This window comes from Rhodnius prolixus, unplaced genomic scaffold (assembly GCF_049639745.1).
Source record: "Rhodnius prolixus isolate KJV_2025 unplaced genomic scaffold, Rpr scaffold_1, whole genome shotgun sequence".
NCBI lineage: Eukaryota > Metazoa > Arthropoda > Insecta > Hemiptera > Reduviidae > Rhodnius > Rhodnius prolixus.
The window spans coordinates 50,237,853-50,263,071 of record NW_027411581.1 but is presented as its reverse complement, the minus strand read 5'-3'; the positions used below and the strand labels follow the sequence as shown (position 1 = coordinate 50,263,071).

At 30.1% G+C, this 25,219-nt stretch overlaps 2 long non-coding RNA genes across 11 annotated transcripts in view; one reads left to right on the top strand and one right to left on the bottom strand.

Moving 5' to 3' along the window:
• The window catches only part of LOC141449317 (uncharacterized), a 67,579-nt gene extending 49,315 nt beyond the window's left edge, over positions 1 to 18,264 (top strand). Inside the window, exon 2 of the long non-coding RNA XR_012455458.1 lies at positions 1,767 to 18,264. This is a non-coding gene — a long non-coding RNA (uncharacterized lncRNA). The remainder of the gene's footprint in view (positions 1 to 1,766) is intronic.
• LOC141449296 (uncharacterized) lies at positions 13,231 to 23,782 on the bottom strand. Of its 10 annotated transcripts, XR_012455457.1 has the most exons (7): positions 20,832 to 20,846; positions 19,565 to 19,742; positions 19,273 to 19,428; positions 18,762 to 18,958; positions 18,459 to 18,655; positions 14,305 to 18,369; positions 13,231 to 13,826 (listed from the first exon to the last, which is right to left on the bottom strand). It is a non-coding gene; the product is annotated as an uncharacterized lncRNA (long non-coding RNA). The 10 variants fall into 10 exon arrangements; XR_012455456.1 differs by having other exon boundaries at positions 18,762 to 19,428; XR_012455454.1 differs by having other exon boundaries at positions 14,305 to 18,655.
• Positions 23,783 to 25,219: the final 1,437 nt, after the last annotated feature.

Below are 25,219 nucleotides of genomic sequence, written 5' to 3'. Positions count from 1 at the left end.
AACTCACAAACACAAATATATAGAAAATGTTTAAATATAAAATGAGGGACAAAATTATTATCAATCAGAGGTAGATGTAGAAATGAGCAAGAACTTCGAGATGCCGACATCCTGAACAAAAATTTAAGGATTAAATGTAAATTTATCAAAGGTGTAGGAGATGCTCAAAAGACATTCGTCCATCCCTGGAGATGGTACGAAAATTTAAAATAATCCAGAATTTAAAAAGAAATACTATTTAATATGAAACACTTTCACTTCTTTTACAAAAAAAAGGACCGGAATTTAAAGATGCTTTTAAAAGGTAAGACGTACAAATGACATTCTCCGCATTAGGACCTGACGAACCCATAAATATAAACTTGATGGGAGAAGAATAACTAACAGTACGTTATTGCTACTTCTAAAGCCAGTTGAAGAACAACAAATAGAAGAACAATGGGAAACAGAAATTAGAAGGAACACACCCAGAAGGAGGACACCGCAAGCGAGACTGCACGATAATCACAAATTGTTAAGGGAAAAAAGGTGTAGTATATACAGTGCATATGTTATAGTATGGTTATTTTTAGTGGTACTAACTTAAAAATAAGAGTGATTATTTTTTAATTATTATTAACTTTGAATACTACAGTTGCATTATTTGTGCAATAATTTTTACCATCGTCGTAGTAATCTGTGGATTTTTTTCACCTTCTATATTCTATATTCCGAAAAATTAAACCTAATTTTATCATCTTAACTTGAAGAGGCATTAAAGTTGCAACTAACTTAAAAAGCTTTATTTTCTTAGGCAAACAGAAACCTAAACTTGATGAAAAGCCCTGATGATACAGAAATGAAAAATAAAAAAATTAAAAAAAAAGACAGTTACACAGGATCCTCTCACTTTCTTCTCTAGGTCTTAGAAATAATTTTCTAGTAAAATTTTATACCATTCCTTGTATTTACAAAAAAATATTACCTAAACAAAAAATGATATTTGCTTTATGTCTACTTTTACGTCATAATTGTCCATAATTATAATAATTTTTCATAATTTTTTAGAAAACTCATTTTCCATGTGTGCAGTGTCTTTCTTCCTAGTTTTCCCCGAATGTTAAACATTATCATTAACAGTTACAAACGTATTTGATTAAAATTACTATTTGTCATTATGACCAAAATTGTTATATTTATTTTTACGTAATCGCTGTAATTATGTATATTCCAAGTGTGCATAGAGTAGTTACTGATTCCTGACGCATTCATCCAAAATCATATACTCGTAATTCTATAACCGTAATTCTTGCTGACCTGTTCTAGTGGCCTCTTCTTTTACAACACTGAGATAGCGAGGAATCTCTTGAAAATTTTTCATTTTGTTTTGCAAAAAGTAAGCTTGCCGAAATGTAAATTTCGTTTATTGCCTTCGGAGAAAGTTAGCAGGGGCAATTTTTCTGGGCAAAATGATCACTAGCATTTCAAATGTCTGTGAGGATTCTCAGAGTTGGTCAAGAAGGACCATGTTGATATGTTTGCCTAGATAGTTGTGGGGTCTTTGTCAAAGTTATAGTGTTAAGTCCCTTCAGAATGAAATGTTTAGGATATGCGTGAAGTATTTAGCGTTTTTGTGACTGTTTTGGACTTAATAGAGAGCAATGATGTATGTCTAGTTTGGGGTTTAATAATTAAAAACATGTTTTGTTGTATTTAATGTACTTAAAGAATCTCAATAGTCTGTTCAAATTCTGAAACTTTAAAAATATTACTTTTGTTATTTTCAGATGATCAGAGGGACTGAACTGAAGCAAAGTTGGCTAAAATACAATACAGAATGGGGAGAGAAGCAGGAAGGCTATTCAGCAGTTCGAAGTGGTAAAGAATATACTGTTTTAAAAATTGATTGAAAATACAACAAAAATATATTTGGGAATTGCAGCATTACAAAATACTTGTCTATAGACTTCTTGTGAGACAGAAAAAGTGGAATTACAAGGCAGCATAGCGCTTTTACATGAATCAGTAAACACAACAAACTTTTTTATCAACTGTCTCAAAACTACCTGAATTTATAAACTTGTAAAAGCCCTCTGGACGATTTGTACCACTCAAGCAAATTATATAACTGCAGCTTCTTGATTAATTATGATTTAATTACTCTAAGGTCTATTTAGTTTTTAAGATGACATATTTTAAATAACTCGAAAATTATCAAGTGTAATGACGAACTGGAAATAAGTTATTGCAAATTAAAAAGTAAAATTAAATTATATAAAAAAAAGTTATTAAGAAAGGCCTCCACATCACCCCTTATAGCCTTCCGATCCACCCACAATTATTTTATGTAATTAATAATATGATGAAACTTCCGAAACTTTTGTTCTTTTTTTATTCTTAATTGGGTTCGTCATTTTGCTTAACGGACTTTAATAAAGAAATGATTTTCTAACAACTTAAGTACAAGGGTTTGTTTTAACGATTTTTTGAAAAAAGTGAAAGACACTAAGAAATGATAAAGTACTCGTATTAATTTCCATAATGATAAATGTAATTTACTGAGTTATCTACTTTAGAAACGTACTGTACCAAGGATTTTAATATTATCTGATTCTTCGGCAGTATATTATGTAAAAATTGGAAAACTTCGTTGATAGTTCATCTGGATAGAAGTCAGTTTCGATTAAGGTAACATCTGAGTACATAAAGGTCAGTTTTTGGCGTCAAATGAGAGAAAAAGCAGGAAATGGCACATAGAAAACTAAAGTAATAAAATAAATAAATCTCTATATAATAAGAACTTTAGTGAAGCAAAAAGTGAATCATAATTAAAAAATATCAAGAAATAGCTTAAAGTAAAAAATGATTAGATGATTCACAAGGATAAAAGATGGCTACTACAAAAACTGCAACAACCTACCAAGCTTGTAAGAATTGCATCTTAATGATTCCAAATCAATTCTGCAAATAAACCGAGGCTTGTTTACATACGCGACTGTATTTTATCTACCTTCTATCTTCAAATTTTCCATTTACCATGAAATTTATATTATTTTTAAAATAATTTATTTAGGTATTTACAATCTCATAATCTGTATTCAATAAGTAATTTAATATGGGAGGTAGGTGCATTATCTATCTACCCTTCAGCGGTAACACTTCATCATTAAACTAATTGAGCCTTAATTAACTGAATCTCAGGGCTAGTGGCAGATTGTCTTGGATATTCAGAGAACAGGGAGAGAACAGTGTGGTAACTGCAGTATTTTGTCTTGGTGAGTTGTATGTAGGAAATTTAGAGGTCGTTTTGAAGGTCGTAAAATGAGGAGCGTCAGTAATTTATCGTAGTAACTTGGATTCGATCGTCTGAATAGTTTGTAAGCTTGTCGGTATGGCGGAACGCCCACAGCTCTGGTTGGTCTGCATAGGTTTGTTTATTATAGCGGATGGCTTGTCATTCGATTGAAAGATTGTCTTTTCATTTGTAATTTGGATTGTTGTCCAAGGAATCGGTAAGGAGTTTTGAACATTCAATCATTGCTTCTCTATGTGAATTGTTTATCAATGAAGAGCCCAAGTTAGCGCATTAGGTCTGTACAAGGAAAACGATTATTGTTATTTGCTACTAGTATTAGAAGTAGACAGAGGAACTGGAGTCCTTTTAGAGGGTGAACGAAGATTAGATCTTAATTTATAAAAATACGAAGGTCGGAAGGAATGAATACTGATTCTGAAACATATATCGCAGATTCGCCTCGGGTTATACAAAAATGTAAACATCGCAAAAGACTGCCACTTAAATTACCATTCACCAGTAACTTAATTCACTACTTCTCACAATTACAATCAAAAAGAAAATTATTCTCGAACAGCTGCCCGTCAATTAGAGTTCTCTACTGTGCTAAGCTGGTTTTAATCGAAGCAGTAAAGGTTGGACGAAAAAAAAGAAAACTACTATAAATAATATGCTGGTCCTAGCAAATGATACTGATCAGTTTTGATAAATGATATCTCCCTAATACCAGTAAAATCAAGAGAAAATATTTCAATGGATTTCCGAGGGCATTTTATAATTATAGGGGCAATAAATTTCTGTAGCCAAAAAAGAAATAAGGGGAAAATTCATGTCGCAACTTAAAAGTAAACTTATAACTGAAGGAAAACACTGATGCTACTAAAAAGTTGTTATAGATTAGCAAGTGAGGTTATAACCGGAGATCCTTTCGTAACCTTAGTGAGGAAGCAAAATTTATAAAAGTAAGCAAGAAAAACAATAAGTACATCACTGTTTCCATTGGAATAAAATAAAATAAGGTACTATAAAAGATATATGGGTCCCAAATTTTTGAAATCAATGTAAAGACAAGACTTTCTTTGTGAAGAAACAAGTTGCACTGAATACAATTGTAGTCTGACCTTTGGTAACCCTTAACACTTGTTAAAAATTGTTAAATTAATCAATTGGCTTCATGAGTTTCATAATAATAAAGTGGGACGTAAAGAGTAACTACCACATGAAGATTTCAAAAGAATTCAAGCGAAAAATTTCAATAAATATAAAAAGATACATCTGTAATGGTATATTAACACTAGATATAAAATATTACCAAATAAGAAGAAATTCTGGTCGTATAAATCGTTAAACTTTCGAAAACTTTGATGTCACAAATATTTATAAAAACCTTTTGGTACAAGTTTTAATGATACTTGCCAGCTATACTCTCTAAAATTAGTAAAAAAAAATCATTGTGCAAGAAATAGTTTAATATTTGATCATAGATTGTTATGAAACTGAAAACAATTGGCTGTTTATGTGATTTAAAGTAAGATCTGCTGTCAATGAAATGAATGGTAAACCACTGGGGACCTAGGCCGTAGAATTTATGTAGAAAAGTCAGATATAATACCGGCACCTGATGAATTTGAAGCTGGAAACATTATACTGATTATAAAGAACGAGTGTAGAAAGTGATGCACGATCTATAGAGCCATAACAGTACATTGCGTACTTTGTAGATTGCGTGGGCATATTTTGAGGAAATGTTTAGAGACAAACAAAATGAATTAGACCAAGCAGAACTCAAGATTGGTCGCTCATGGAGGTAATTAAAAATCTCTGGCAGGACAGTTGTATAAAGATTGATCGTCAAAAATTGCACGAAAAAGAATGACGTTGAAAAACTCATCAACTTTGACAATTTTTTTTCTCTTTTTCAACAAAAAAAATCCCAAATTTTCATTAAAATATAGGGCTAATCCTCCTTTATAACTTTAATTTTTTTGCAACAACCGAAATCTTATAGATTTTGAGAAATACGTTGCTAGAATTGATCTTGTTTCTTGTTCTTCTTCTTCTTCATGTTCTTGTTCTTCTTATTCTTGTTACCTTTTTTGTAAACAACGTAGCACCTAAACGCGAAAACCGATTTTAATGAATAAGCTATCATTCGATTCGGAATTTTATGTAGATATGTACATCGAAAGGAGTTTTAGCCCCATATTTTTTAAGGCCCCCTCCAAAATTATTATTTTTGACGATCAACCCTACCGGACAGTTTTAATTTCTAATAACTCTTAGCCCGATTTTGATAAAATTTTAATGAAATTTTAATTTCATTTAATTGAAATTATAATTTTCATAACGAAAGAAGCAAAGAGAAAGACATTCAATAAGGCATTGGTTCCCCTCCCTGTGGATGTTGTAGCAACAAAGAAAAATCTGTCTAATCAAAAGAATATTTTACTTTTTTTATATGAATCTCTTAACGTAAACTAACAATCGCAGTTTTTTATTAAATTGTTCCTGACCATTAAACAAACAATGAATTTTTGCTTAGTTATTGGTAGAAATAATCGTGCTGCCGAGGAGAATGGATGTATCAGTGATTTTCAAGTTGAATGAAACGATTTTACTCTTATATGTCAGAATAGTTTCTAGGTTCTGTAGTTATATCGAAATATTTTTTAGGCTGGGAATAAAAGGTTCATTGAATTCGTTTAGGATCGCCAAGACTATTTCTCAGACGGTTCCCCGTTTAAGATTGTCAATATTTTTCTAGAAGCAAGGATCTAAAATGGTCTGGAAATAAATAAAAGTAGATTCGAAGCAGGGAATGTTAGCGTTTTCTGGACTTATGTCTATAACTTCTTGGAACAAGGTTTCAAAGAATAAATTAGTATATAAATACGTCAATAAATCAATTACTTTTATAGAATATCAAATGTTGGCAGTCTATTCGGACTGTAAGTAGGGTGAAATAAAATAAATAAATTTAAAAAAAAGTTGTAAAGTGGAATATTAATAGGGTTTCCAATGTTAAATAGTGAACTGGACGTTTAATTTATTTGTATATCTATCACCCATATTCATTTTATTCTGTAGAAAATAGTGGCAATTATTTGAGAAATATAGTCCGTAAACTTATTAGTAAGGCGAAGTTTTTACCAAATTAACGATTTTTTTACTTTAGATAGATTTAATTTTAATTCTAAGATGTTATCTCTCATAGTTATGGTATACCTCTAATTGATAATGATTTGAACATTGTTATCATTTGTAACGCAGCTAACCTCTAATTGATAATGATTTGAACATTGTTATCATTTGTAACGCAGCTAACCTCTAATTGATAATGATTTGAACATTGTTATCATTTGTAACGCAGCTAGATATTTAACAAAAGAGAAAACTGACTTTTATTGTGAAGTTATGTTATAAAACAGAATAATAATGCTTTAATTCAAATTTAATAAATTTATATAAAGTTCCAAAATTTATTTTAAATCCCATTTCTTTTGTTAACTTATTTATAAGTTAAGTTTGTAGCTTAATTATAAGTTTAACCTCAAAATGGCCAAAATTCCATTTAAGCGTCGTTTCAGTATGTTGATTTCTAATTGCTAATTCCATTTTAAAGATTTTAAAGGTCATTCCAATGACAACTTAATTTCTTGGCATGTTATAAACCTTATATTAATTGTTGATAATGCATTAGATAAGTTTCGGTGATGTATAAACGTGTAATATTCCAACATTTGCCAAAGAATTTTTTTTTTTGTACTGTAAGAGAAACAACGGTTCGTTGTTAATATTTAGATTTAATTAAGATATCTTATTCATTGTGTAATAGTTTTAAAACTATTCGCAGACCAATTATGAGTGCGTAAGATCTTTAAAGTTAAGGCCATGAAGCTTTATAATTATTAATAAGTAAAGTTTTCGTGCATTGATCTGCAAACTGGGAACGGCTTAGGTAAGCAAATAAATGTCTATATGAACGCTTTATTCATTAAGTATTTATTTAAAAAAAAAAACAAAAAAAAAACTAAATACAAACGATGACCAAGTCGCTTTTGAAATATCTGGTTCGGATATCTTTTAAGTTTAATTCATTTTTGAAGAAAAAAAAAGTATAATTTATCAATAATACGCGCTATAAATGATGGTTCTCCCTGATTTCTATTTCTGTATTTAAAGTAATTTTAATCCAACAAAAAATCAATGTGAAATACATTTACCATTGTTCCATATTCGCAAAAACATTTGTTGTATTCATACTTTTAACTCACAAACTATTTTTATTTTAATGATAAACAAGACACTTAATAGTGTCGCTTTTGTAAATATTAGCGCAATAATCTTCTTTGCAGTAAGTAAACAGTAACATTATACCAACAACAAAAAACTTAAGCGAAAGCGTGCAAGGTAAGTGAATAACGAAAGACTTCATTTATAAAATTAAAAGAAAAAAAAATTACTAACACGAAAGTATTTAAAAATATTTTTGTTACCAAATTAATACATGAATAAAGTGACGGTAGTAGTATTAACGCTGAAAATACAACAGCAAAAAATGCCAACCAATATTTTATATTATACAAATTAGTTTCGTTTTTATGGAAGAGTTACTACAAATATGATTCCTGGTGCTAGAATCTGAATTCGGAGCCATTTCAGGGAGCAGAACATATCAGGACGTAAGTCCATTGTATCATTGTCTTTACTGCAGTATTGTACTAAAAAGCAAACGAGCTTTCTTTTAACACAGGATTTTTTTAATTTTTCAATTTGTTTTTTACAAAAGAAAACAGCCGTATTATTGTACGGAGATGGTCTCACGTTGTAGACATTCAACTTAACAAATGTTCTGTTTAAAAAGTAATTTCTAATTTTTTTTTCAGGTTTTCAGCACCTGTTACTTTCTATTTTAGAAAGATTCAAATATTCTTAAGTAATCTTTGCTTTTTTTAAAAAAAATTACTACTTACTTCGAATTACGAGATGAACGATTTCAAGGAGTCCTCAAGAAATTTGAATATTAAATTTTATTTATTTGTAACCAACCATCATTATGGCAAAAAAACATCAGGAGATGTTTGTCCCAATTTAGGCTTAAATAGTAAAAAAAAAAATTAGAAATTCTCGTTTCAATTTAAACAGGCTGGAAAAAACAAATCGCTTTGAGAACACAGACTAAGGGCACAAGCCCAATTTAGGGTTTTATACAAGAAGTACAGGCAGTTGGAATATTTTTAATCTAAAAATTAAAATCTGTCCAAAAGTGGATGAAAATTTAGAAGGGTATCATCTCATTTGCCGAGCTAAATCTTCATTCAACATTAAAATATAAAACGAACGTTTTATTTATAACTACTTTAGGTCTTTATGTTTTTCTGTATGTATTTTTGTTAAATTTTCTTTCAATTAATTAACTTGAAAATTTTAGAGCAATATTAAAATTACCGATTTGGACGGTAGGTCCAAAATGTTTTATTTTTTCTTAAAACTTAAAAATACTGAAAATTCTAGTGTTTAGATTTCACTCGATTCATGTTGACCCATTTTAGCCTTCAGAGATTTTAATTTTTTTACAAATGAAATATCCACCTATTTGCAAGTATAAAAAATATAAATATATATTATCTTTTAAATTCAATTTGATTGATTAACAAAGTAAAAATAACTTTAGTCTATAAAATTTCGAAAAGTGAAAATTGAATTAAAACGATTTAGAAAATTTGATGTGCAAGCCTTGGGAAACTTGGCCGGACCTAAGGAATGTTTATGCAACATAACAATATTTATTATAATTAGATGGACATGAAATGCCATTGAATTTACAATCTGCACAACTTACAAGTTGTAAAAAAAACAAAAACGAAAGATGCATTTGGGACATAAGACAAGAGTTTTGTAACCGAAACATCTAGAAGCTGAACGGAAATCCAATTGGACTTACTTTATTTCCATTAGATCAACTTATCTAGCAGTGAAGGAAGACAGAATTGAAAAAAAAAGAATATGATTGGTCATATATGTCCTTCAGTAGGTGACCATCAAGAAAAAAAACAACCTTGGCTAATAGGATGTTTACCGTTTTGATAATAAAAAATGCTGTAAAAAATGGACGGTCAGGAAGTTGATTCAAGTTCACTTCATCTAAAAGAAGCAATAAGTAGTAATATCAAGTGAGGATTTGTAAATGTAATTTTAGTGCCAATTGAAAGTAATATATGCAGACATTCGTAATCTGTAAGAATACTAACTAAGAGAACTAAGAAAGCAGAAGGTATAAAAATTTACAAACAATTACTGGCACTTACGCAATATAAAATTATTTATGATGCCCATTTTTGTGATAAAACAATTGAGGCAAGAAAATTTAATATAATTTAGAGCGAAAGAAAGATCTACTAAAAATATACACTTAACACTTTGAAGTAATTAATGTTAATTCTCTTTCAGTGAAAGTTTTACTTAATTTACATTACATTAGAATATTCAATATGCTGAAATTAGAAGTAATATATTAAATCAATACGAGAACAATTAAACAATAATGAGGGAAAATAATCACAATATTAATTTAAAGAAAAACCATTACCTAATAATTATAAAATTACTATTAAAAGTAATGAACAAGAGTACTAATAAAAAAAATATATTCCGGTTATAAGACAGAACACAAAAAACAGGCCGCTTGGAAAGAAAAATAAATACGAGAATCTGACTAATTTTACTGAGAATTAATGAATTTTAATGGTTTGAAAAATATATTGATGTGTTTCCGATCTATAGCTAACTGATTAAGTAGTTGAATTGTAGACCCACCTGAAAAGTAGGCAACTGTTACTATTAAAAAAAAAAGCAGGGCAGAGCCTGCATCAGTGAACAGAGGTAACGATAAATAACCGACGAAACAAAACGAACTGAGACATGTACTAATGAGCAGAGTAAAATGTTAAAATACGAATGACTTTTGTTATTAAAAAAATAAATAAAATATAGCCAAATAAAGACTATCGACATAATTTTCGCAAACATTCTAACGAACCATAATGGGTTCCTGCAATGCAACACAAAGAAATCAAATAAGTGACGCAAGTTTTGAAGTATGCAAATAACCAAACGTGATAATTAGAATATAGCATCACATAAAGGAAGCATATTGTAAGTTATAATAGGAGTGGTTATACAAGGCAAATCTATTGTGATTGCATAAATGAAGAAGCAAAATTAACAAACGTTTGTTTCTGTCAATTATTTTGATTTGTCAATTGCTAAGGCATGCATTAAAATGTTTTGCTCATTACATCATTCGACATTAAAACATCTGGCAAGGTCGAAAAGTTCCCCAAGTCATGTTCAATACAAGGTAACATTTAACACAGTATATTTTATCTTACTTTTTTTTAATCAAAAATTTTCAAATAAGCTTCTTTTTTTAAAAATACTAGTAACGAAAAGGCACTGATGGCTTCTAAACTAAGGTGCGCTTACTCACAGAAACAAATATGTGTTAAGCGATCCACAGAACGGACTTAGAATAATTGAAACAATTCGTTGACTTCCAACTTTTTTTAGATAGCAATTGGACTTTTTTGGTGCTGTTAAATTAAGTCCTAAAGAAATATTACTATGAAATATTTTGCTAATTGTATAATAATTGAGGTATGATCTTCATTCATGTAATGAACCATACTTAACATTCGCTATAAAACTCATTCCATATTGGAATGGCATTTAAACAAAGGTGCTACTTACATTCAAAGATTTGTAAAAAAAAAAAAAAAAAAAAAAAAAAAAATGCCAGTTTCAAATGTTAATTTAAAATGGAAGTAATATGGCGCTTTCATGATGATGGCAGCTGTTCTATTCTGTTCTTTTATTTCTAGATGTTGAAGGTTTAAGTTAAGCCGAACAATTTTGAATTAGTAGGAACAACATCTTGAACCATTCATAAAATAAAGAGTATCGCTAGGCCAAATATATTCAATAAATTAACTAGCTATAATGAATCTTACAAGGCATGAACTATTTCAACAGGTTTATAAAAAAAGAAGAAATAAAAGTGCAAAACGGCTATATGGATTTTGCTCGAAATTTTATAGAGAAAAATCGTTCACTAATTGTAATTTGAAGAAACACTTAAAGCTATATTGGGCATGCGTTCAGCACAATTTGAAACGCAAAAGTTGGTAACACCTAGAATATGAAATCACTAATAAATTAAAATCTGAAATTCTTATTAAACTAGGAAAAATACTGAACTTGAAAGTTTTTCCAATTTTATGCAAAAAAAATCGATACGACATAAAAAGCGTGTGATTGTTTGCGAAACACATGATGGGATATAAAATACAAATAAATATGTTACGAAGAGCTGAAGTTTTGGGAGAGTTCAGAACATATAATTAAATATTTCTATAAATATTAAAAATAATTAATATTAGATTAAGGAGTATAAAAACAAGCATTTTAGAAATTAAGAAACGATTAGTTGGGGTAAAATGCTGTTACCCATATAAAACGAAGTAAAAAGAAACTGAGAAAAATTTGATTTACAAAAAAATATAGAACTTTTAACAGTTGAAAAATTAAATCAACTTTTCACAAATTCTAGGATTCCAAAATTTTGTAAATCATTAAAGAACATTTTGATGTACTCAAGCCTTTTTAAGTACGACTACATTTTCGATGTTCTATTACACATCATGATGGTCGATGTTATTTTTGTAATAATAATGGTTGTCTACATGAAATATATAGAGAAAGTTCTAATCACGAAGGTTTAAGTTTAACAACATATTCTTGTAAAATCAATTTACAAAATATTGTTTTCCTGAAATTCATAGTAGTGAACAGTTGCACTCTTATCAAAATGAAGACCTGATTTATTCTCCCCTAATCAGAAACCGAAAACGAGGGTTAATCGCAATTTTCTTAGATTAGAAATTGTATTCATAAAGTGATGATCTACTAATGTAATTAGTGATGATTGTAGTACAAAAACTAAACGACGTTTTTATAAAAATAATAAAATAGTAGTATTGCAAATCAGAAAGAATTGCCCTACAAAATTAAAACTAATGCAATGAATTCTTATTTAAAATATATATATATGATTTATATTAAGAGTATTTTTATCCTAAATTTAAAATCAAATAGTATGCACATAAGTGAAAAAGGCATTTCAAGCAAATACGTATGTACGTGTGGACGTATGTTCTCAAATGCGAAATTTTTACGTTAAAGCACAAATCAAAACTTAAATTACAAGAGGAAAAAATAATGGCTCTCAGGAAACATGTTTAATGTACATTTAGCATTGAAATATTGTGAATAGAGGTAGTTTTTAGGTGAAATTAATTGTACAAACTATACACACCATTAACTCAATCAGCTAATGTTCTTCACTATTTTAAAGATTCTTTAGGAATAGTGGCTAAATAAGCGCAGTCGGTTTGCTGCTTAATGAGAACTAGTAATCTTAAAACGATTGTTTTAGATAGATTTATAGTTTTAAGAATTTTAAGTTTTTTCACTTAATTAGTAAAATTCCATAAATTTTTATTAATTATTCGCTGTTTTGTCTTCCTAGTTATTTCTTAGAAATGAAATATATTGGATAGTAGAAATAATTGCAATAATTTCAGCACGGGTTAAAAATACTACTACCCTTCAGCTTCATTTGAGTTAATTGTAACATGCTTTTTAATACAACATGAAAGAGTGAAAAAAGTTATTTAAATGACAAAAAAATTTCACTAACCTTTAATAACTTCGTCAAATAAATGAAGTCTCCTCTCAAATCTATTAAGATTTATCGAGATACCAATTTATGAAGAAGTACACTAATTAATATCGAATTTTTAGGTTATTAAAATACGTTGAGGTGTACTCTTATAAATCGAATACCTCCTGGTTTTTAAAGAATAATTTCTCTAGGTATTAAAAGATACTTAAAATAGTCAGCTCCTTAAAGTTTTATTTTTCAATAAATAAAAAAAAAAAAAATAAGATTCGTCAAAACAAATATAAACCACTGAATTCTTTAAAATGTGTACAAAGAAAATATTTATGACTTAAAAATTGTATTTATGACATAAAATAAAGAGATCAGTATAAAAAGAGACGAGAGAAAAATATAGATTTGAGTAGTAGTAGATAAATACTGAACAATTTTGATCATGTCTTAAATAAATTTCACCACTTAAATACTCTATAGAGGATATGAGTTAGTTAAATAAAATAAATGGTTTAATGTCGTAGAATTCTGAGTTAGAAAATTCACATATGTACCTTAATTTTCAGAAAATATATAAAACTAGAAAAATAGTTCGAAACTCGCTGAGAGATGGAACTCTTTACAAATGACTACGCGGAGAAGTTAGGAATATTCGAACAATATCATAAAATAAAAAATCACGATATAGATGACACCGATGTTTCTTCATTTGAAAACATAGACTAGGGCCTAGCCTATAAATAGCCTCATATTTGGAACCCTTAACGTGGGAGTCAGCGCAGATGAACCAAGGTGTACTCGCCAACAAGCCACAAAAATCTAGATAAAACCAATTCAAAACTAATTTCACAAATATATTACATCATAAAATTAATATATGATTAAAATGATCAGCCTAGAAAATGGATTAATGCAAATCCATAATTTTGGCAGGAAATAGTTATCGATTAAATCAATAAATATTAGGTAATTAAAATTTCTTTTGTATTCATTCCTCATTAATCACTCTGTTGTTTAAGATAAAGGCTAAATTGTCAACTGTTGTCACATTCAACTCGTTAAATCTAGTTCTAAACAGTTCTAGTTCAGCCCCAATCCCATTTGTGATATGATCTTACAAAGCCATCTATGGTTATTTTTATAAACTTGAAATTATCAGCTTATGACTATTGCCTTATTAAATCTATTAATAAGATGCCGATAAAAATTAAGACTAATAGTTACACCAATTAACCATGTAGAGCTGTAATAAAAATTCATTAACAAAAGAGAAATAAGTTAAGATTTATTTTTGTACCTTCATAGTTTATTGAAGACACTTCCACCATAGCCAAGTGAGAAGTCCGGACGGCAAGGAAAGTAGCAACAAGCCGATGTTAGACGCGTTCCTAGACACCCGTGAACCCCTGGAGTATGTCCCTACGATTGCCTTCGTCACGCCTGTTATAACACCATCCTCTTCATGGCCAGGAGTAGTGGTGTGTTGGTACTTGTGATCCGGAAGGAAGAGGAGTTCTAAATTCTCATCCTCGCACAGCAGGCCCCAACACTACCGGACGTGATTGCAGCCAACAGAAGTAGGAAGATAGTACAAACAGGTCTTCTGACGAAGTGGGGCACCCACCAAGTTAGCTTTCACCTTTTTGCTTCATATGCGGCCGTATCTCGCTATTACTGCATTCTCAAATACTGCCAAATATTTGCTTCTTCTCGGATGAATTCTGTTAATTACCAAGAGAAAAAGTATCCCTCGCACAGTACGGGGTATTCCATTCTTTTATAGCAATTTTATATTCTTAGTAATTTTAATTCTTGTTTCTTCAACTTTTTTTGGCGTTCAATAATTTCAAAAGCAATGCAATCTCTGACAAAAAATAGGAAAGTAGACCTTCCTTTCAAAACTTTCGCAAGTACAAAATTTAAAATAAAAGAACCAGGAGTGAAATGTTTGTAAGAGATTGCCTAATTATATTCCATACATGAGAACAATATAGACCAAAACTAATCAAAATTTTACCAAACTGACTCAATCTTAACACCATCTTTCCTGCACCTAGTTGATCACGCGATTATGCTTAATTCAGACAAGTGGTACGCGCGTTCAAATTCATCTGCTTGGAAAGTGACAGAGGACCAGAAGATTGCGCGCTCACTGGGTATCGGGCAGCTTACTCCTTTTCCCTACTTTAAAGCTACTGAAACTAATGTCTGTTATGCCCTCTAAGAGGGAGATAGATACATTTATACAAGGCTATGGTAAACATAGAGAATACCCAAAATTAAATAGAAATAAATGAAGTAAAAGTTTTACTCCCTTTTCATAATGACTTAGTAAATCTCAAGTTCTTTATCTACAAGGTTTTTTAATATTCCTATGACATGCATCAGCTCAAAACTTCACATTATGATCTACTTGGATTCGCAGAATTTCTGTGTTGAAAATAACCTAAAATTTAATGGAAAACATTTAACATGCCTCTTAAGATTCGTGATTAATATGTATATACATATATAAAGAGCTAAAATTTGTTAGTGTAACCTCCAAAAGATTCCAATAAACAAATATACATGTTCCCGTTTTTCATTCTCCTTGCTTGGGTACGACATACTGAAAAAGTGGTTAGCATTGTACATACAAGAGTATAATTTTAATTACTTGGTACATTCCGTTCTTGCTTTTTCTTTTGTTTCGAAATGCTTAGTTTACTATACTTCAGTTTTTATTTTTTTTCCTGCCAAGCAAAGTAATAGGACTTAAGACTGCTTAGTTTGTGATTTCAAATCAGCGAAAGGTCGAATTGTCGATACTGCTTGTTACTTAGTTTAAGCACTCTAATTCCCTGCAAGCTGTGAATGTTACATTCTTTAAATGAATACAAAAGCTTTATACAGCATTAAGATATCATATCTGTGAAATCTTATTTCAGCTTAAGGTGAAAAACCATTGCAATGTTCATCCTACTCTACTAATTGCATCACTCCTGTTTCTCTACTTTTCATTCGTTTTTATGGTAATATTTGTTAATGCACTCGTCACACACAATGATCTCGCCAATATGTACTAGGTTAGAAAAACTCCTTGTAGTATCTGTTCAGAACAATGATTACCTCAAAAACAGGGGCCAATTAAATTTCTGGAATAACTAATTCACATAACGAAAAATTTAAGTGTATATATCCAATAACACTATAGTAACACTTACTTGTTACCGCTTAAATAAATACTTGAACTTTTTTTTTTTTTTGCGGGAATCTCAATGTTTACCAGGATAAGCAATCTTGTAAATTTTTTTTTAAAAAATCCCTTAAAGCCACTGGCTATGTTTGATATGGAAACTGAAAACTTAATATTACTGAAATCTTCGACTACTCTATACTTTGCAGTCCGTGAAGTTGCATTAAAGATCTCCTTTATGCCAAACGGGCTAATTTGATTTGATGTCTCCAAAATTTAACAATCACCGTTTCCACTGAAAAATCATGGGTTAGCGGTACAATATATTTATATATTAAGACTGTACTTCAACATGAACTTTTTTTGTCGATACTGGTCTTTACGCTTTCTAACACAAAAACCTGGGATATTACGGATCCAGAAACCATCTGAAAAATAACTGGTAATCTAAAAAGATAATGAGCAGCCCAAATGTGAAGATGAATCTCTTTTCAAATGAAAGATATTAATTGGTTGATTTTTAGTTATCCACAGCGAACTCAGCCTCATAACTCCTTTATTTTAAATCCAATTCCGCTCAGAACAGAGAAGCACTGAAAAATCAAGGATTAAAAGGAAATTTGGGCTTAACTTTAGAAGTACTTCATAAATAAACCAATTAAAAGACAAATGAAATAGCCTCTTAGTGCTCCTAGACTGCACCCATTGACTTCTTAACCACCAGCCAATTCGGACATGACCTATACATTGGTTTAACCAAGAACATTCAAACTCGTCTAAATTTTCTGAAATCCATTCAATTCCCTGACTTTCGATGGTTAACCATCTATTAATCAGGTACTTCAGGATCTGAAAAAGATTTAATACGGAGGAAGAATGGCAACAGTTTTCTGAAAAGCATTTAGTATACCTCAAGCCGGGCTTTTACTTCCACTAAATCGGCCTTGTACATCTCGCTTACGTATTCTAACAGCAACTTAGAATGGGATCGGACAAACTGCTTTACCTCGATACTCTTGTTTGCGTTATCACTCTCCTCGATTTTAACCTGCCATTTATCCGAGGTATTTCTGAAAAATCTGTTTAGTACCAACAAAAGGGCAATGCTATTTGAGGGCAAGACGAATAAAATATATAAAATAATCCATTTTACTACTGACTAGATTGACAGCTGACTTGCAAATTTCAATTTTTTAAATAAAGTAAAACTTATCTCTTTTAAGAGCAGAAAATCTACATGCCAGATTTATCTTACTTCATTCCGGTGTCTTCTCTTCACATTTCAATCTACCCGAAATTCGATGGTTTACCATCTAGTAATCGGGGATAATAAAGTCTCGGAAGCTTGGTTTTAGGTAAATGATACTTATCGAATTCGGGGTTGGTTCTTATTCTTCGTTTACATTGCCAATCCTTTTAGCCATTCAGATCCAAAAAAAAAATTTTTGTCTTTCCAACATTTGCTTACAGCCAAATTTAGAGTTAGGATTCAAATATGTCCACTTAGTCCCAGCTTGCTTTAGTTTGGTTACCATTGAACAGAAGTATTAATAAAGGAATACCTATTGCAACTCATTCAATGCACACTCCATAGCTGTGAGTTCCCAAGAAATATTTGATGTACGTACCGCTCTTTAGTCTCCCAGTTTAATACGCCAAATCTGAAACTTAATTGGGAGTGGTGGAGCAGGGATGGGGGCTGCTTGACTTTATTGGTTAATTACACCTAATTTACATACGAAAATTCAAAATGCAAGCCCAAATATAGAAAAAAATTACAAGATAATTAGCCAAAAAAAAGAGAAAAAATGAGGCCCCATTGGGACTAAAATTGATTTAACAGAAATTAAATGCAGGACACAATATATCCAAGGGTTCAACGTAACATAATAAACTCGAAAACCAAAGGATATCACTTCACAAAAGATATTACATCACGAGCAGCATTAGACTTTTTGGCAACACAGTATTAAAAATAAAATTTAGCTTTAGGTTGAACTTAATAGATTAAAATAAACTACACAACACTCAACAACGTTAACTAAAAACCGCTTGGCGACTGAACCTTTTTTTTTTTTTTTACATCTCTCCCAACTTCAAAAATTAAAACATTCACTTGTGCAAACATTTCAGAACTTTTTTTAAGTTTTTAACTTTTCAAACATACACTAATCACATTTCTGGTTTCTGAAAAAATTAGGTTTAGAATAGAAACAAGTCCAATCGTGTGAATATATCATTTAAAAGTAAATGGATTATTTCCTATGAAATTTTACCTTCTACTTAAGCAAAGAAATAAATTTTGATTTAAACAAAAATGCTTGTATCTGACATTTTCTAATATTTAAAAATCCTTGAAATATTCCTTTAAAGATCCTTGAGGAAAAAGTTATTAAGCTTACAATCCAATCCATGCCATTAGAACAAGGGTGAAATTTATACGAGTAAAAGCTGCGTGTATGCTTAATTCCATCTGCAAAATTATATTCTCTAATGGGGCATTGCTATCCCACACAAAACACAACAAAAATAAAAAAGATACTGTAAATGGACTGTGAATAATTAAAAGTATATGTTACCTCGATTACTTCTTACTCAAAAACCGATTAACTGAATTTGTAAAAAGCTGTTAAATAATTCCGCAGGATATTATGGTAAATTTCAACAAATAAATTCAATTCCCCTTCCTAAATTTTATGAGCCTTCCTTGGAACATGCACAAATTTTCTACTAGATCCATAGTGCCACTTGCACATATGCATTCACAATGGTAGCGCTTGAAATAAGGAGAAAAAAAAAAATGAATACCACAATTAAGAAAGTTATAAACCGCTTATACACTAAGTGGCATTCCCTCAACTTTGGTCTGCTTCTATTCTCGGAACAGCGATTAAGATAAATTAAAATAAATTACCTCATACTCACAACCTTTTGGAATGTAAAATTTTTTTTCTCTTTAACAGTGAATTATGATAATTAATTAAGAGATTTCGTGGATGTATAATGCATGATGTTGCGAGAGAATGCCCATGTGATCTGGTAAATATAAAGATTTTAAATAAACTTCAAAAACTAATAAGCCGTAAGTACTTAGTAAACAAAAAGTAGAGACTACTCCCGAATTAGTAAACACTTTTAGCCTTTAAAGAGTTGTTGTTTAAAGGTTGTTGGATGGAGATGGACCCACTTGAATATGATGTAACATGAGCCCGCCATCTTCAGGTACTGCCTGGTACACCAGACGTCCTGTATAAAACCAATTACAAACTGTATTCAAGGAAAAATATCCCACACATATATCCCTTTAATTGAATAAGGAAAGCCCACCCATAAGCACATATTAAAAGTTTAAAAGTTAACCTAAGTATATTTAACAACTCACAGCTTACGAACGTAGATCCAATATTCGGATTCATGTTATCCCTACTCCTCCAGAAGATCCTCGTCCAGCACGGTTCTCGCTGCAATGATGTGGCCTGCAAGCTTCCATCCTGTTGAATGACGAAACGAGGAAAATGCCGTCACTTATATACACTGGACAATGGTGGGGGTAGAAAGTTCTAGAATGAAAATTTCAAACTAATTTAAAGATGGTTATTTATATAAAATTTATCACTGATTCATGTATAAAATTATTTTAATCATTCCTCTGAAATAATCGTGCGTAATATTTCTGAAATAAGTGTTAAAATGAGTAAAATAGAAAATAAATGTGCTACACCTGAGCAGCACTAGGAGCACTAGTGTTCCCCCTTTATTTTGTCAGAATTTATTAGACTCATATTATTAGAGCCAAATAACACTTAAATATCAACGTTTTAATTAAAGTTACTATCTAAATATAAAATCTACAATAACTTTAAACAATAAAAGATAAAAGTTCTTTGTTAATAATATCACGACAATATGGCGGCTATGCGTCAGCACCCTGTGAGAATGAAGGCTACGACGTCACAAATGCACAGTTCCATATGGTATTGATTTTATTGTTCTTCCATGATATGTAAATTAAAGCTAGGATTTTTTGGGGGAATTTTTACAATAGAAGCTAAGTAGGAATAAATCGTCATTGTAAAAAAGAATTAATGACAACTCCGTTTAACTAGTGAAATAGCCATAACATTCAAAAAACAATAAATTATGAAAAATTTGCATATATTTATCTGGCCATAAGATGCAAGCCAACGCTAAACTCTTTGTAAACAAGTTTGAAAGCAATTAATTTACTTAATCCCCACGAAAACATGGAATTTGTGCGTTTTTTGCAATATAATAAGTATTTAATTACATAATTCATTGAAAAACTTGAGTCAGACGGGACTTAACCAATTTGGGTAATAAAAAATATTAATTTTCACGTAAAATTTCCTTTCACGCTAGCAAAAGTTTGAAATTAAGATTTGTCGGTAAATAATTTTAACTTTTCACTGGCTACTTGACAAATTATATGAAAGCTATGTAATTTTTATTTTTACTTTATTTATCAGACTTTAGTCTTACTATAGTACAACGGTTATTCATAGCTGGGTAGAATATATACATAAATACATTAAAATGGACGTATGTACATATGTATGCTTCTGTGGTTCGTCAATAACTTAAAAAGCAATAAATAAATCTATCTATCTATCGTCAAATACTTTTGTCACCTTTTTAAACTTAAAACTTTTTAGTCACTTTCTCCACAAATATAATAACTCAAAAATGAGATGTAAGTGATCGAAACAAGCTGCTAAAAAAGAGGATTGTTTTTACAAAAATTGCTCACTCAGAATAATTACAGTACATCATAGGTTTGTGTGTAATAAAAATTACTCAAACATTTGTAAATATTTATACAAAACCTAAATTTAGTTTTTACCAACTCAAAGAAAAAGAAACATATGTATCTCTTGAGTTATTTTTAATTACGACGCATCTTATCTGTAGAAGTTGATTTGGCAACGTCGCAGTTCCTTAACGCTATCCTTGGGCATGACCTAAAAAAATGCCCCTCTACAATCGTATTTTTCTACAGAAATGTTTTTACTTTTTATGTATGTACTTCCTAAGATGGTTAACAAATACATTTTATTTGCAACCAAATACTAATTTTATTTTATAAAGTAATAGCTGTACGATTCTTACGTACACACTTTTTTCAAAGTCAGTTGTTTTTAAATGTATAAATATTTCTTTAATTCTATTTTTCTAATTAAAATGCAAAACAAATTCCATTTTGCTTTCTACACTTTAAACATTCTAAAATAGTATCTATTTAGAAAGGTAAAAAATTGTAGATGCCAGAGCTTAGAACTAAAGTTTGCTGTTAAAAATTGATATACATATTTTAAGCAGTTAAACTACAGAAACTGGAAAGGATTTAACAAAATAACTGACATAATATCATTCTATCAAGGGTGTAATTAGGAGAATCGTTTTCGAAAATAATTTTTTCAATTTTTGCACCTTTTTTTAAGACATGTTAAGTCTATTTGGAAAGAAAGAGAAATTTTTTGCAATGTTCTATTAAGAGCAAAATACTTAAAAATATTTCCATTGCGTAAGAAAAATGTCAGATTACTTCATCTAATGTATCGGCGTATTGTGACTCATTCAGATTATTTTAAAGTAATTTACTTATGAACCTTGTCAAAAAATGAGCATCCCAAATCCTAAATTTTTTAAATGACAGTTTTTATTGTTGTACATACAATTAAATGATTCAAAGGGAGAAATCATAATTTTATTATTTCCTTATATAACGAAAACAACACATTTGCAGCAATTATCGTAGATTGCTTCTGATTTCTAATTTTTATTTATCAGTTTAAAAAAAATTGTGTGAAAACTGAATTAATAACTTTTTCCAAGGGTCAGAATTATGTAGATACGAAAATGAACAGTTTTCTCAGTAAAATTATTCGCAGATTGGTAGTGAAATGAGAGCATTTCAAAAAGAATAGACAGTCATCACTTTACAAGGAAAATGACGCAGAATTTCCAGGAAACTATACTGAATTGTGCATTTTCTTTCAACTATTAATTACGCAAATGATGCAATATTGAACTAACATTGCACGTTGCATTGTGAGTTATAATAATTTATTGCTCTGATTGACTCAAAATAAGAGATTCATTAAAAATTCAACTATAATCCGAAAAACCTTTTGTAGTATCGGAAGAATTTGACGCGTGTTTGATTTAATGCGTTTTACGCTAAATATTAAATACAAAATTTATATTCTGTTAGATTAAGATAAATGAATAGCAAATACATCATTTTGATTTAAATCTATATCTTTGAATTTATTAGTTTCAGCTTAAAATATTATTTAAAATTTGATTAATTTCCTTGAGTTGGAAACCAAGTTTTAATCAAATATTTAAGGAAAGTTTAGGGCCTAAATGTTCAGATTTCATTATAAAATGGGAGTGTTAATGAAACTCCTAAGCAAAAAAAAATGCAATATTGCTTGAATTTGTGTGTAACGTTTTTTTGCGTAGACTGGATTTTTGTGTGGTATATGAATAAATAGTTTAACAGTTGACCCTTTATTGGCCAGGTTTTATTTACTTTTTAGATTAATTATTTTCTAAATTCTTTCGATAAGAACATTTTGTAGAATGGTTTATTTTTTTTTTATATCATAATAAAAGAAAATTATCACTTTATTGCGCACAATTAACAAAGTGATAAACAAGCCACATTTTAGAACGTCAAGTGACGCAGTGTTGAAAAAGTGGAAAGTTCCAGAAGCGTCTGGACTGGTACAGGGTCAATAGTTTGAACAAAGTACAGGGCGTGGTCTATGCTCATCCCTGGCAAGCTGTTACGATCAATAATTCCAGTCTGCTGCAATGCTGCTACTATTTTACTTGAAAATATTTGTGGCGAAACCTGAATTTTGGTCAATTTAGGAATTATAACCTTTTTTGCGAACGTTTCGAACTATTAGGGCCATTAATTATCATTGTTAGGGCTAAAAAAAAAGAAGAGAATTCTAAGTGTTTACAATTTCATCATTAATTTATTCATATTATACTATATTTATTTAAAGTTTAAATTTATTTTATACTGGGTTCCAACGCGGAAATCTCAGGTTCAAATCCAGCTGTTGGCCCTTAGATTTTCTCTACCTAGGTGCTTCTTAATAGCTCTTTGTCCGGTGATAGAATATGTTGTTTGTAACGTGAGAACACGGTCCGTAGGCCGGCAGTACTTTAAAAGAAACTCCACTTTACTTTGGTGAATACCTTAAACATTGGCTCCTGGAGGTTTTTTCAGTGCAATACAGCTTCAAGCCAGCATTTTTTTGGTTTAAACCGAACACGGTCTATCATCAAAATAGTTAACCGCTGAGAAGAGAAAGAATGAGGGTAGGCTGCACAAGATGAAATATGGAAATCAAGCGCAGATTAAAAGAGGGCGATTGTTTGCCCTCTAAAATCGAGAACACTTATTTTTTACATTTTAAAGTAAGACTAAGGCAATTTCAAGATTTGTTCTTCTAATTAAATTACATCGATTATAATAAAACTAATAGAGTAAAATTACATTTTTTTTTATTGAAATAGTCTGAAGAATAAAAGTTGCACAAATTACCTCCTTTGTTGCGCAAATTACCTCCTTTGTTGCACAAATAAAAAAGTCAAATCAGTAAGCGGTTATCATAGAAATATCCATAAGAAACAATAAACTAATTTTCTTAACTAAACTGTTCACCAGTCTTTACTATTCTTCTTAACATAATATTGAAACTCTGTTGTTCAATCAGACATTTGTAGAATTTGTACATTCTTGCAGTAACGTCTAATTCTTAGAAGACAGTGATTTTTATGAAGAATCACATGCTTAAAATTGATCAAGAGTAAAATAATTAATTTAATTCAATTGCGCCATTGAACGTTAATTGCCGATGAACAATTATTCAATTTATACACTAAATAGAGCCATACAAGGCCATACTTGTTTTCTATATTATTACATCAATAATATGATAATAATAATAATATTGATGATAAGTCAATTAAATAGTTAAATATTGTTAGTTTTCTAACTCCCGTCAAATCATCTATAGTTCAACTTTGATATTATTATCTTGACCAGTCTACGTATCTCCCCCAGACTCTTGAGTTTCCATTGTAGATTTCTTTCTCCAATAAAGAAAATTTTTATTCAAATTTAAATGATTAAATTTAAATCTGCCTCCGAAATTCCCTTGCTAAAAAAATCTATTGCCTTAACCTTAGAGCTAATTTCTGTCCTTACGATAATTGATTTGAATGGGTTGTTAGTGTCTTGCTGTAAAACTTGAGTTCCGGTTTATATAACAGTTCTGCAAATAATGTGCAGCAAAGAATAAACCAGTAAAATTGAATAATAGGAGGCATTACCGCTCATGTTGGATAGGATCATTTTAAAATTTCAGTAAATTAGAAGAAAATTCATTCATTTTAATTGTTATAAGAGAAATTAACTCTTTTTTTTCAGTAACACTCATACCAAATTTTTGAAGATTGCTAGGAAATGATTGTTGCCTTGTTGAGTTAGAAATGAGTGCTTATCGCGCTGATAAAAGTAATGCGTAGTTTTGTTCAATGTCACAAAAACACATGCTTTTTAAATAATTATATTCTTCATATTCAAATGTTCCTTTTTTTACGCTTAGTTTTTACTGAATAAGAAATTATTTTTATAAATTTTAAATAATTTGCAATTTATCTCTTTCTACCTCTAATATGAGAGGAGATTGAGATCTTGTACATTTTCTCTTTGTTTGAGGCTCTCTAGACCAAAAAAGGAGTTTACTAATGAGTCTGTATGGTGGTGAGAATGGTTTAAAAATAGTAAATTGCAGAATGATTAAATTTAATTGGTGTCAGCATTGGAACCGGTTTAAGACAGAGAGGTTGAGTTTCACTTACTTCTAAATGAATGAGGAATTGTAATTTAAATGTAATCTGTGACCTCATTACCCCTATATTATATGTTAGCAATAAAATATATCATTGAAATATCACATTTCAAATAATCGGTTGAAGAAAATGTTATTTT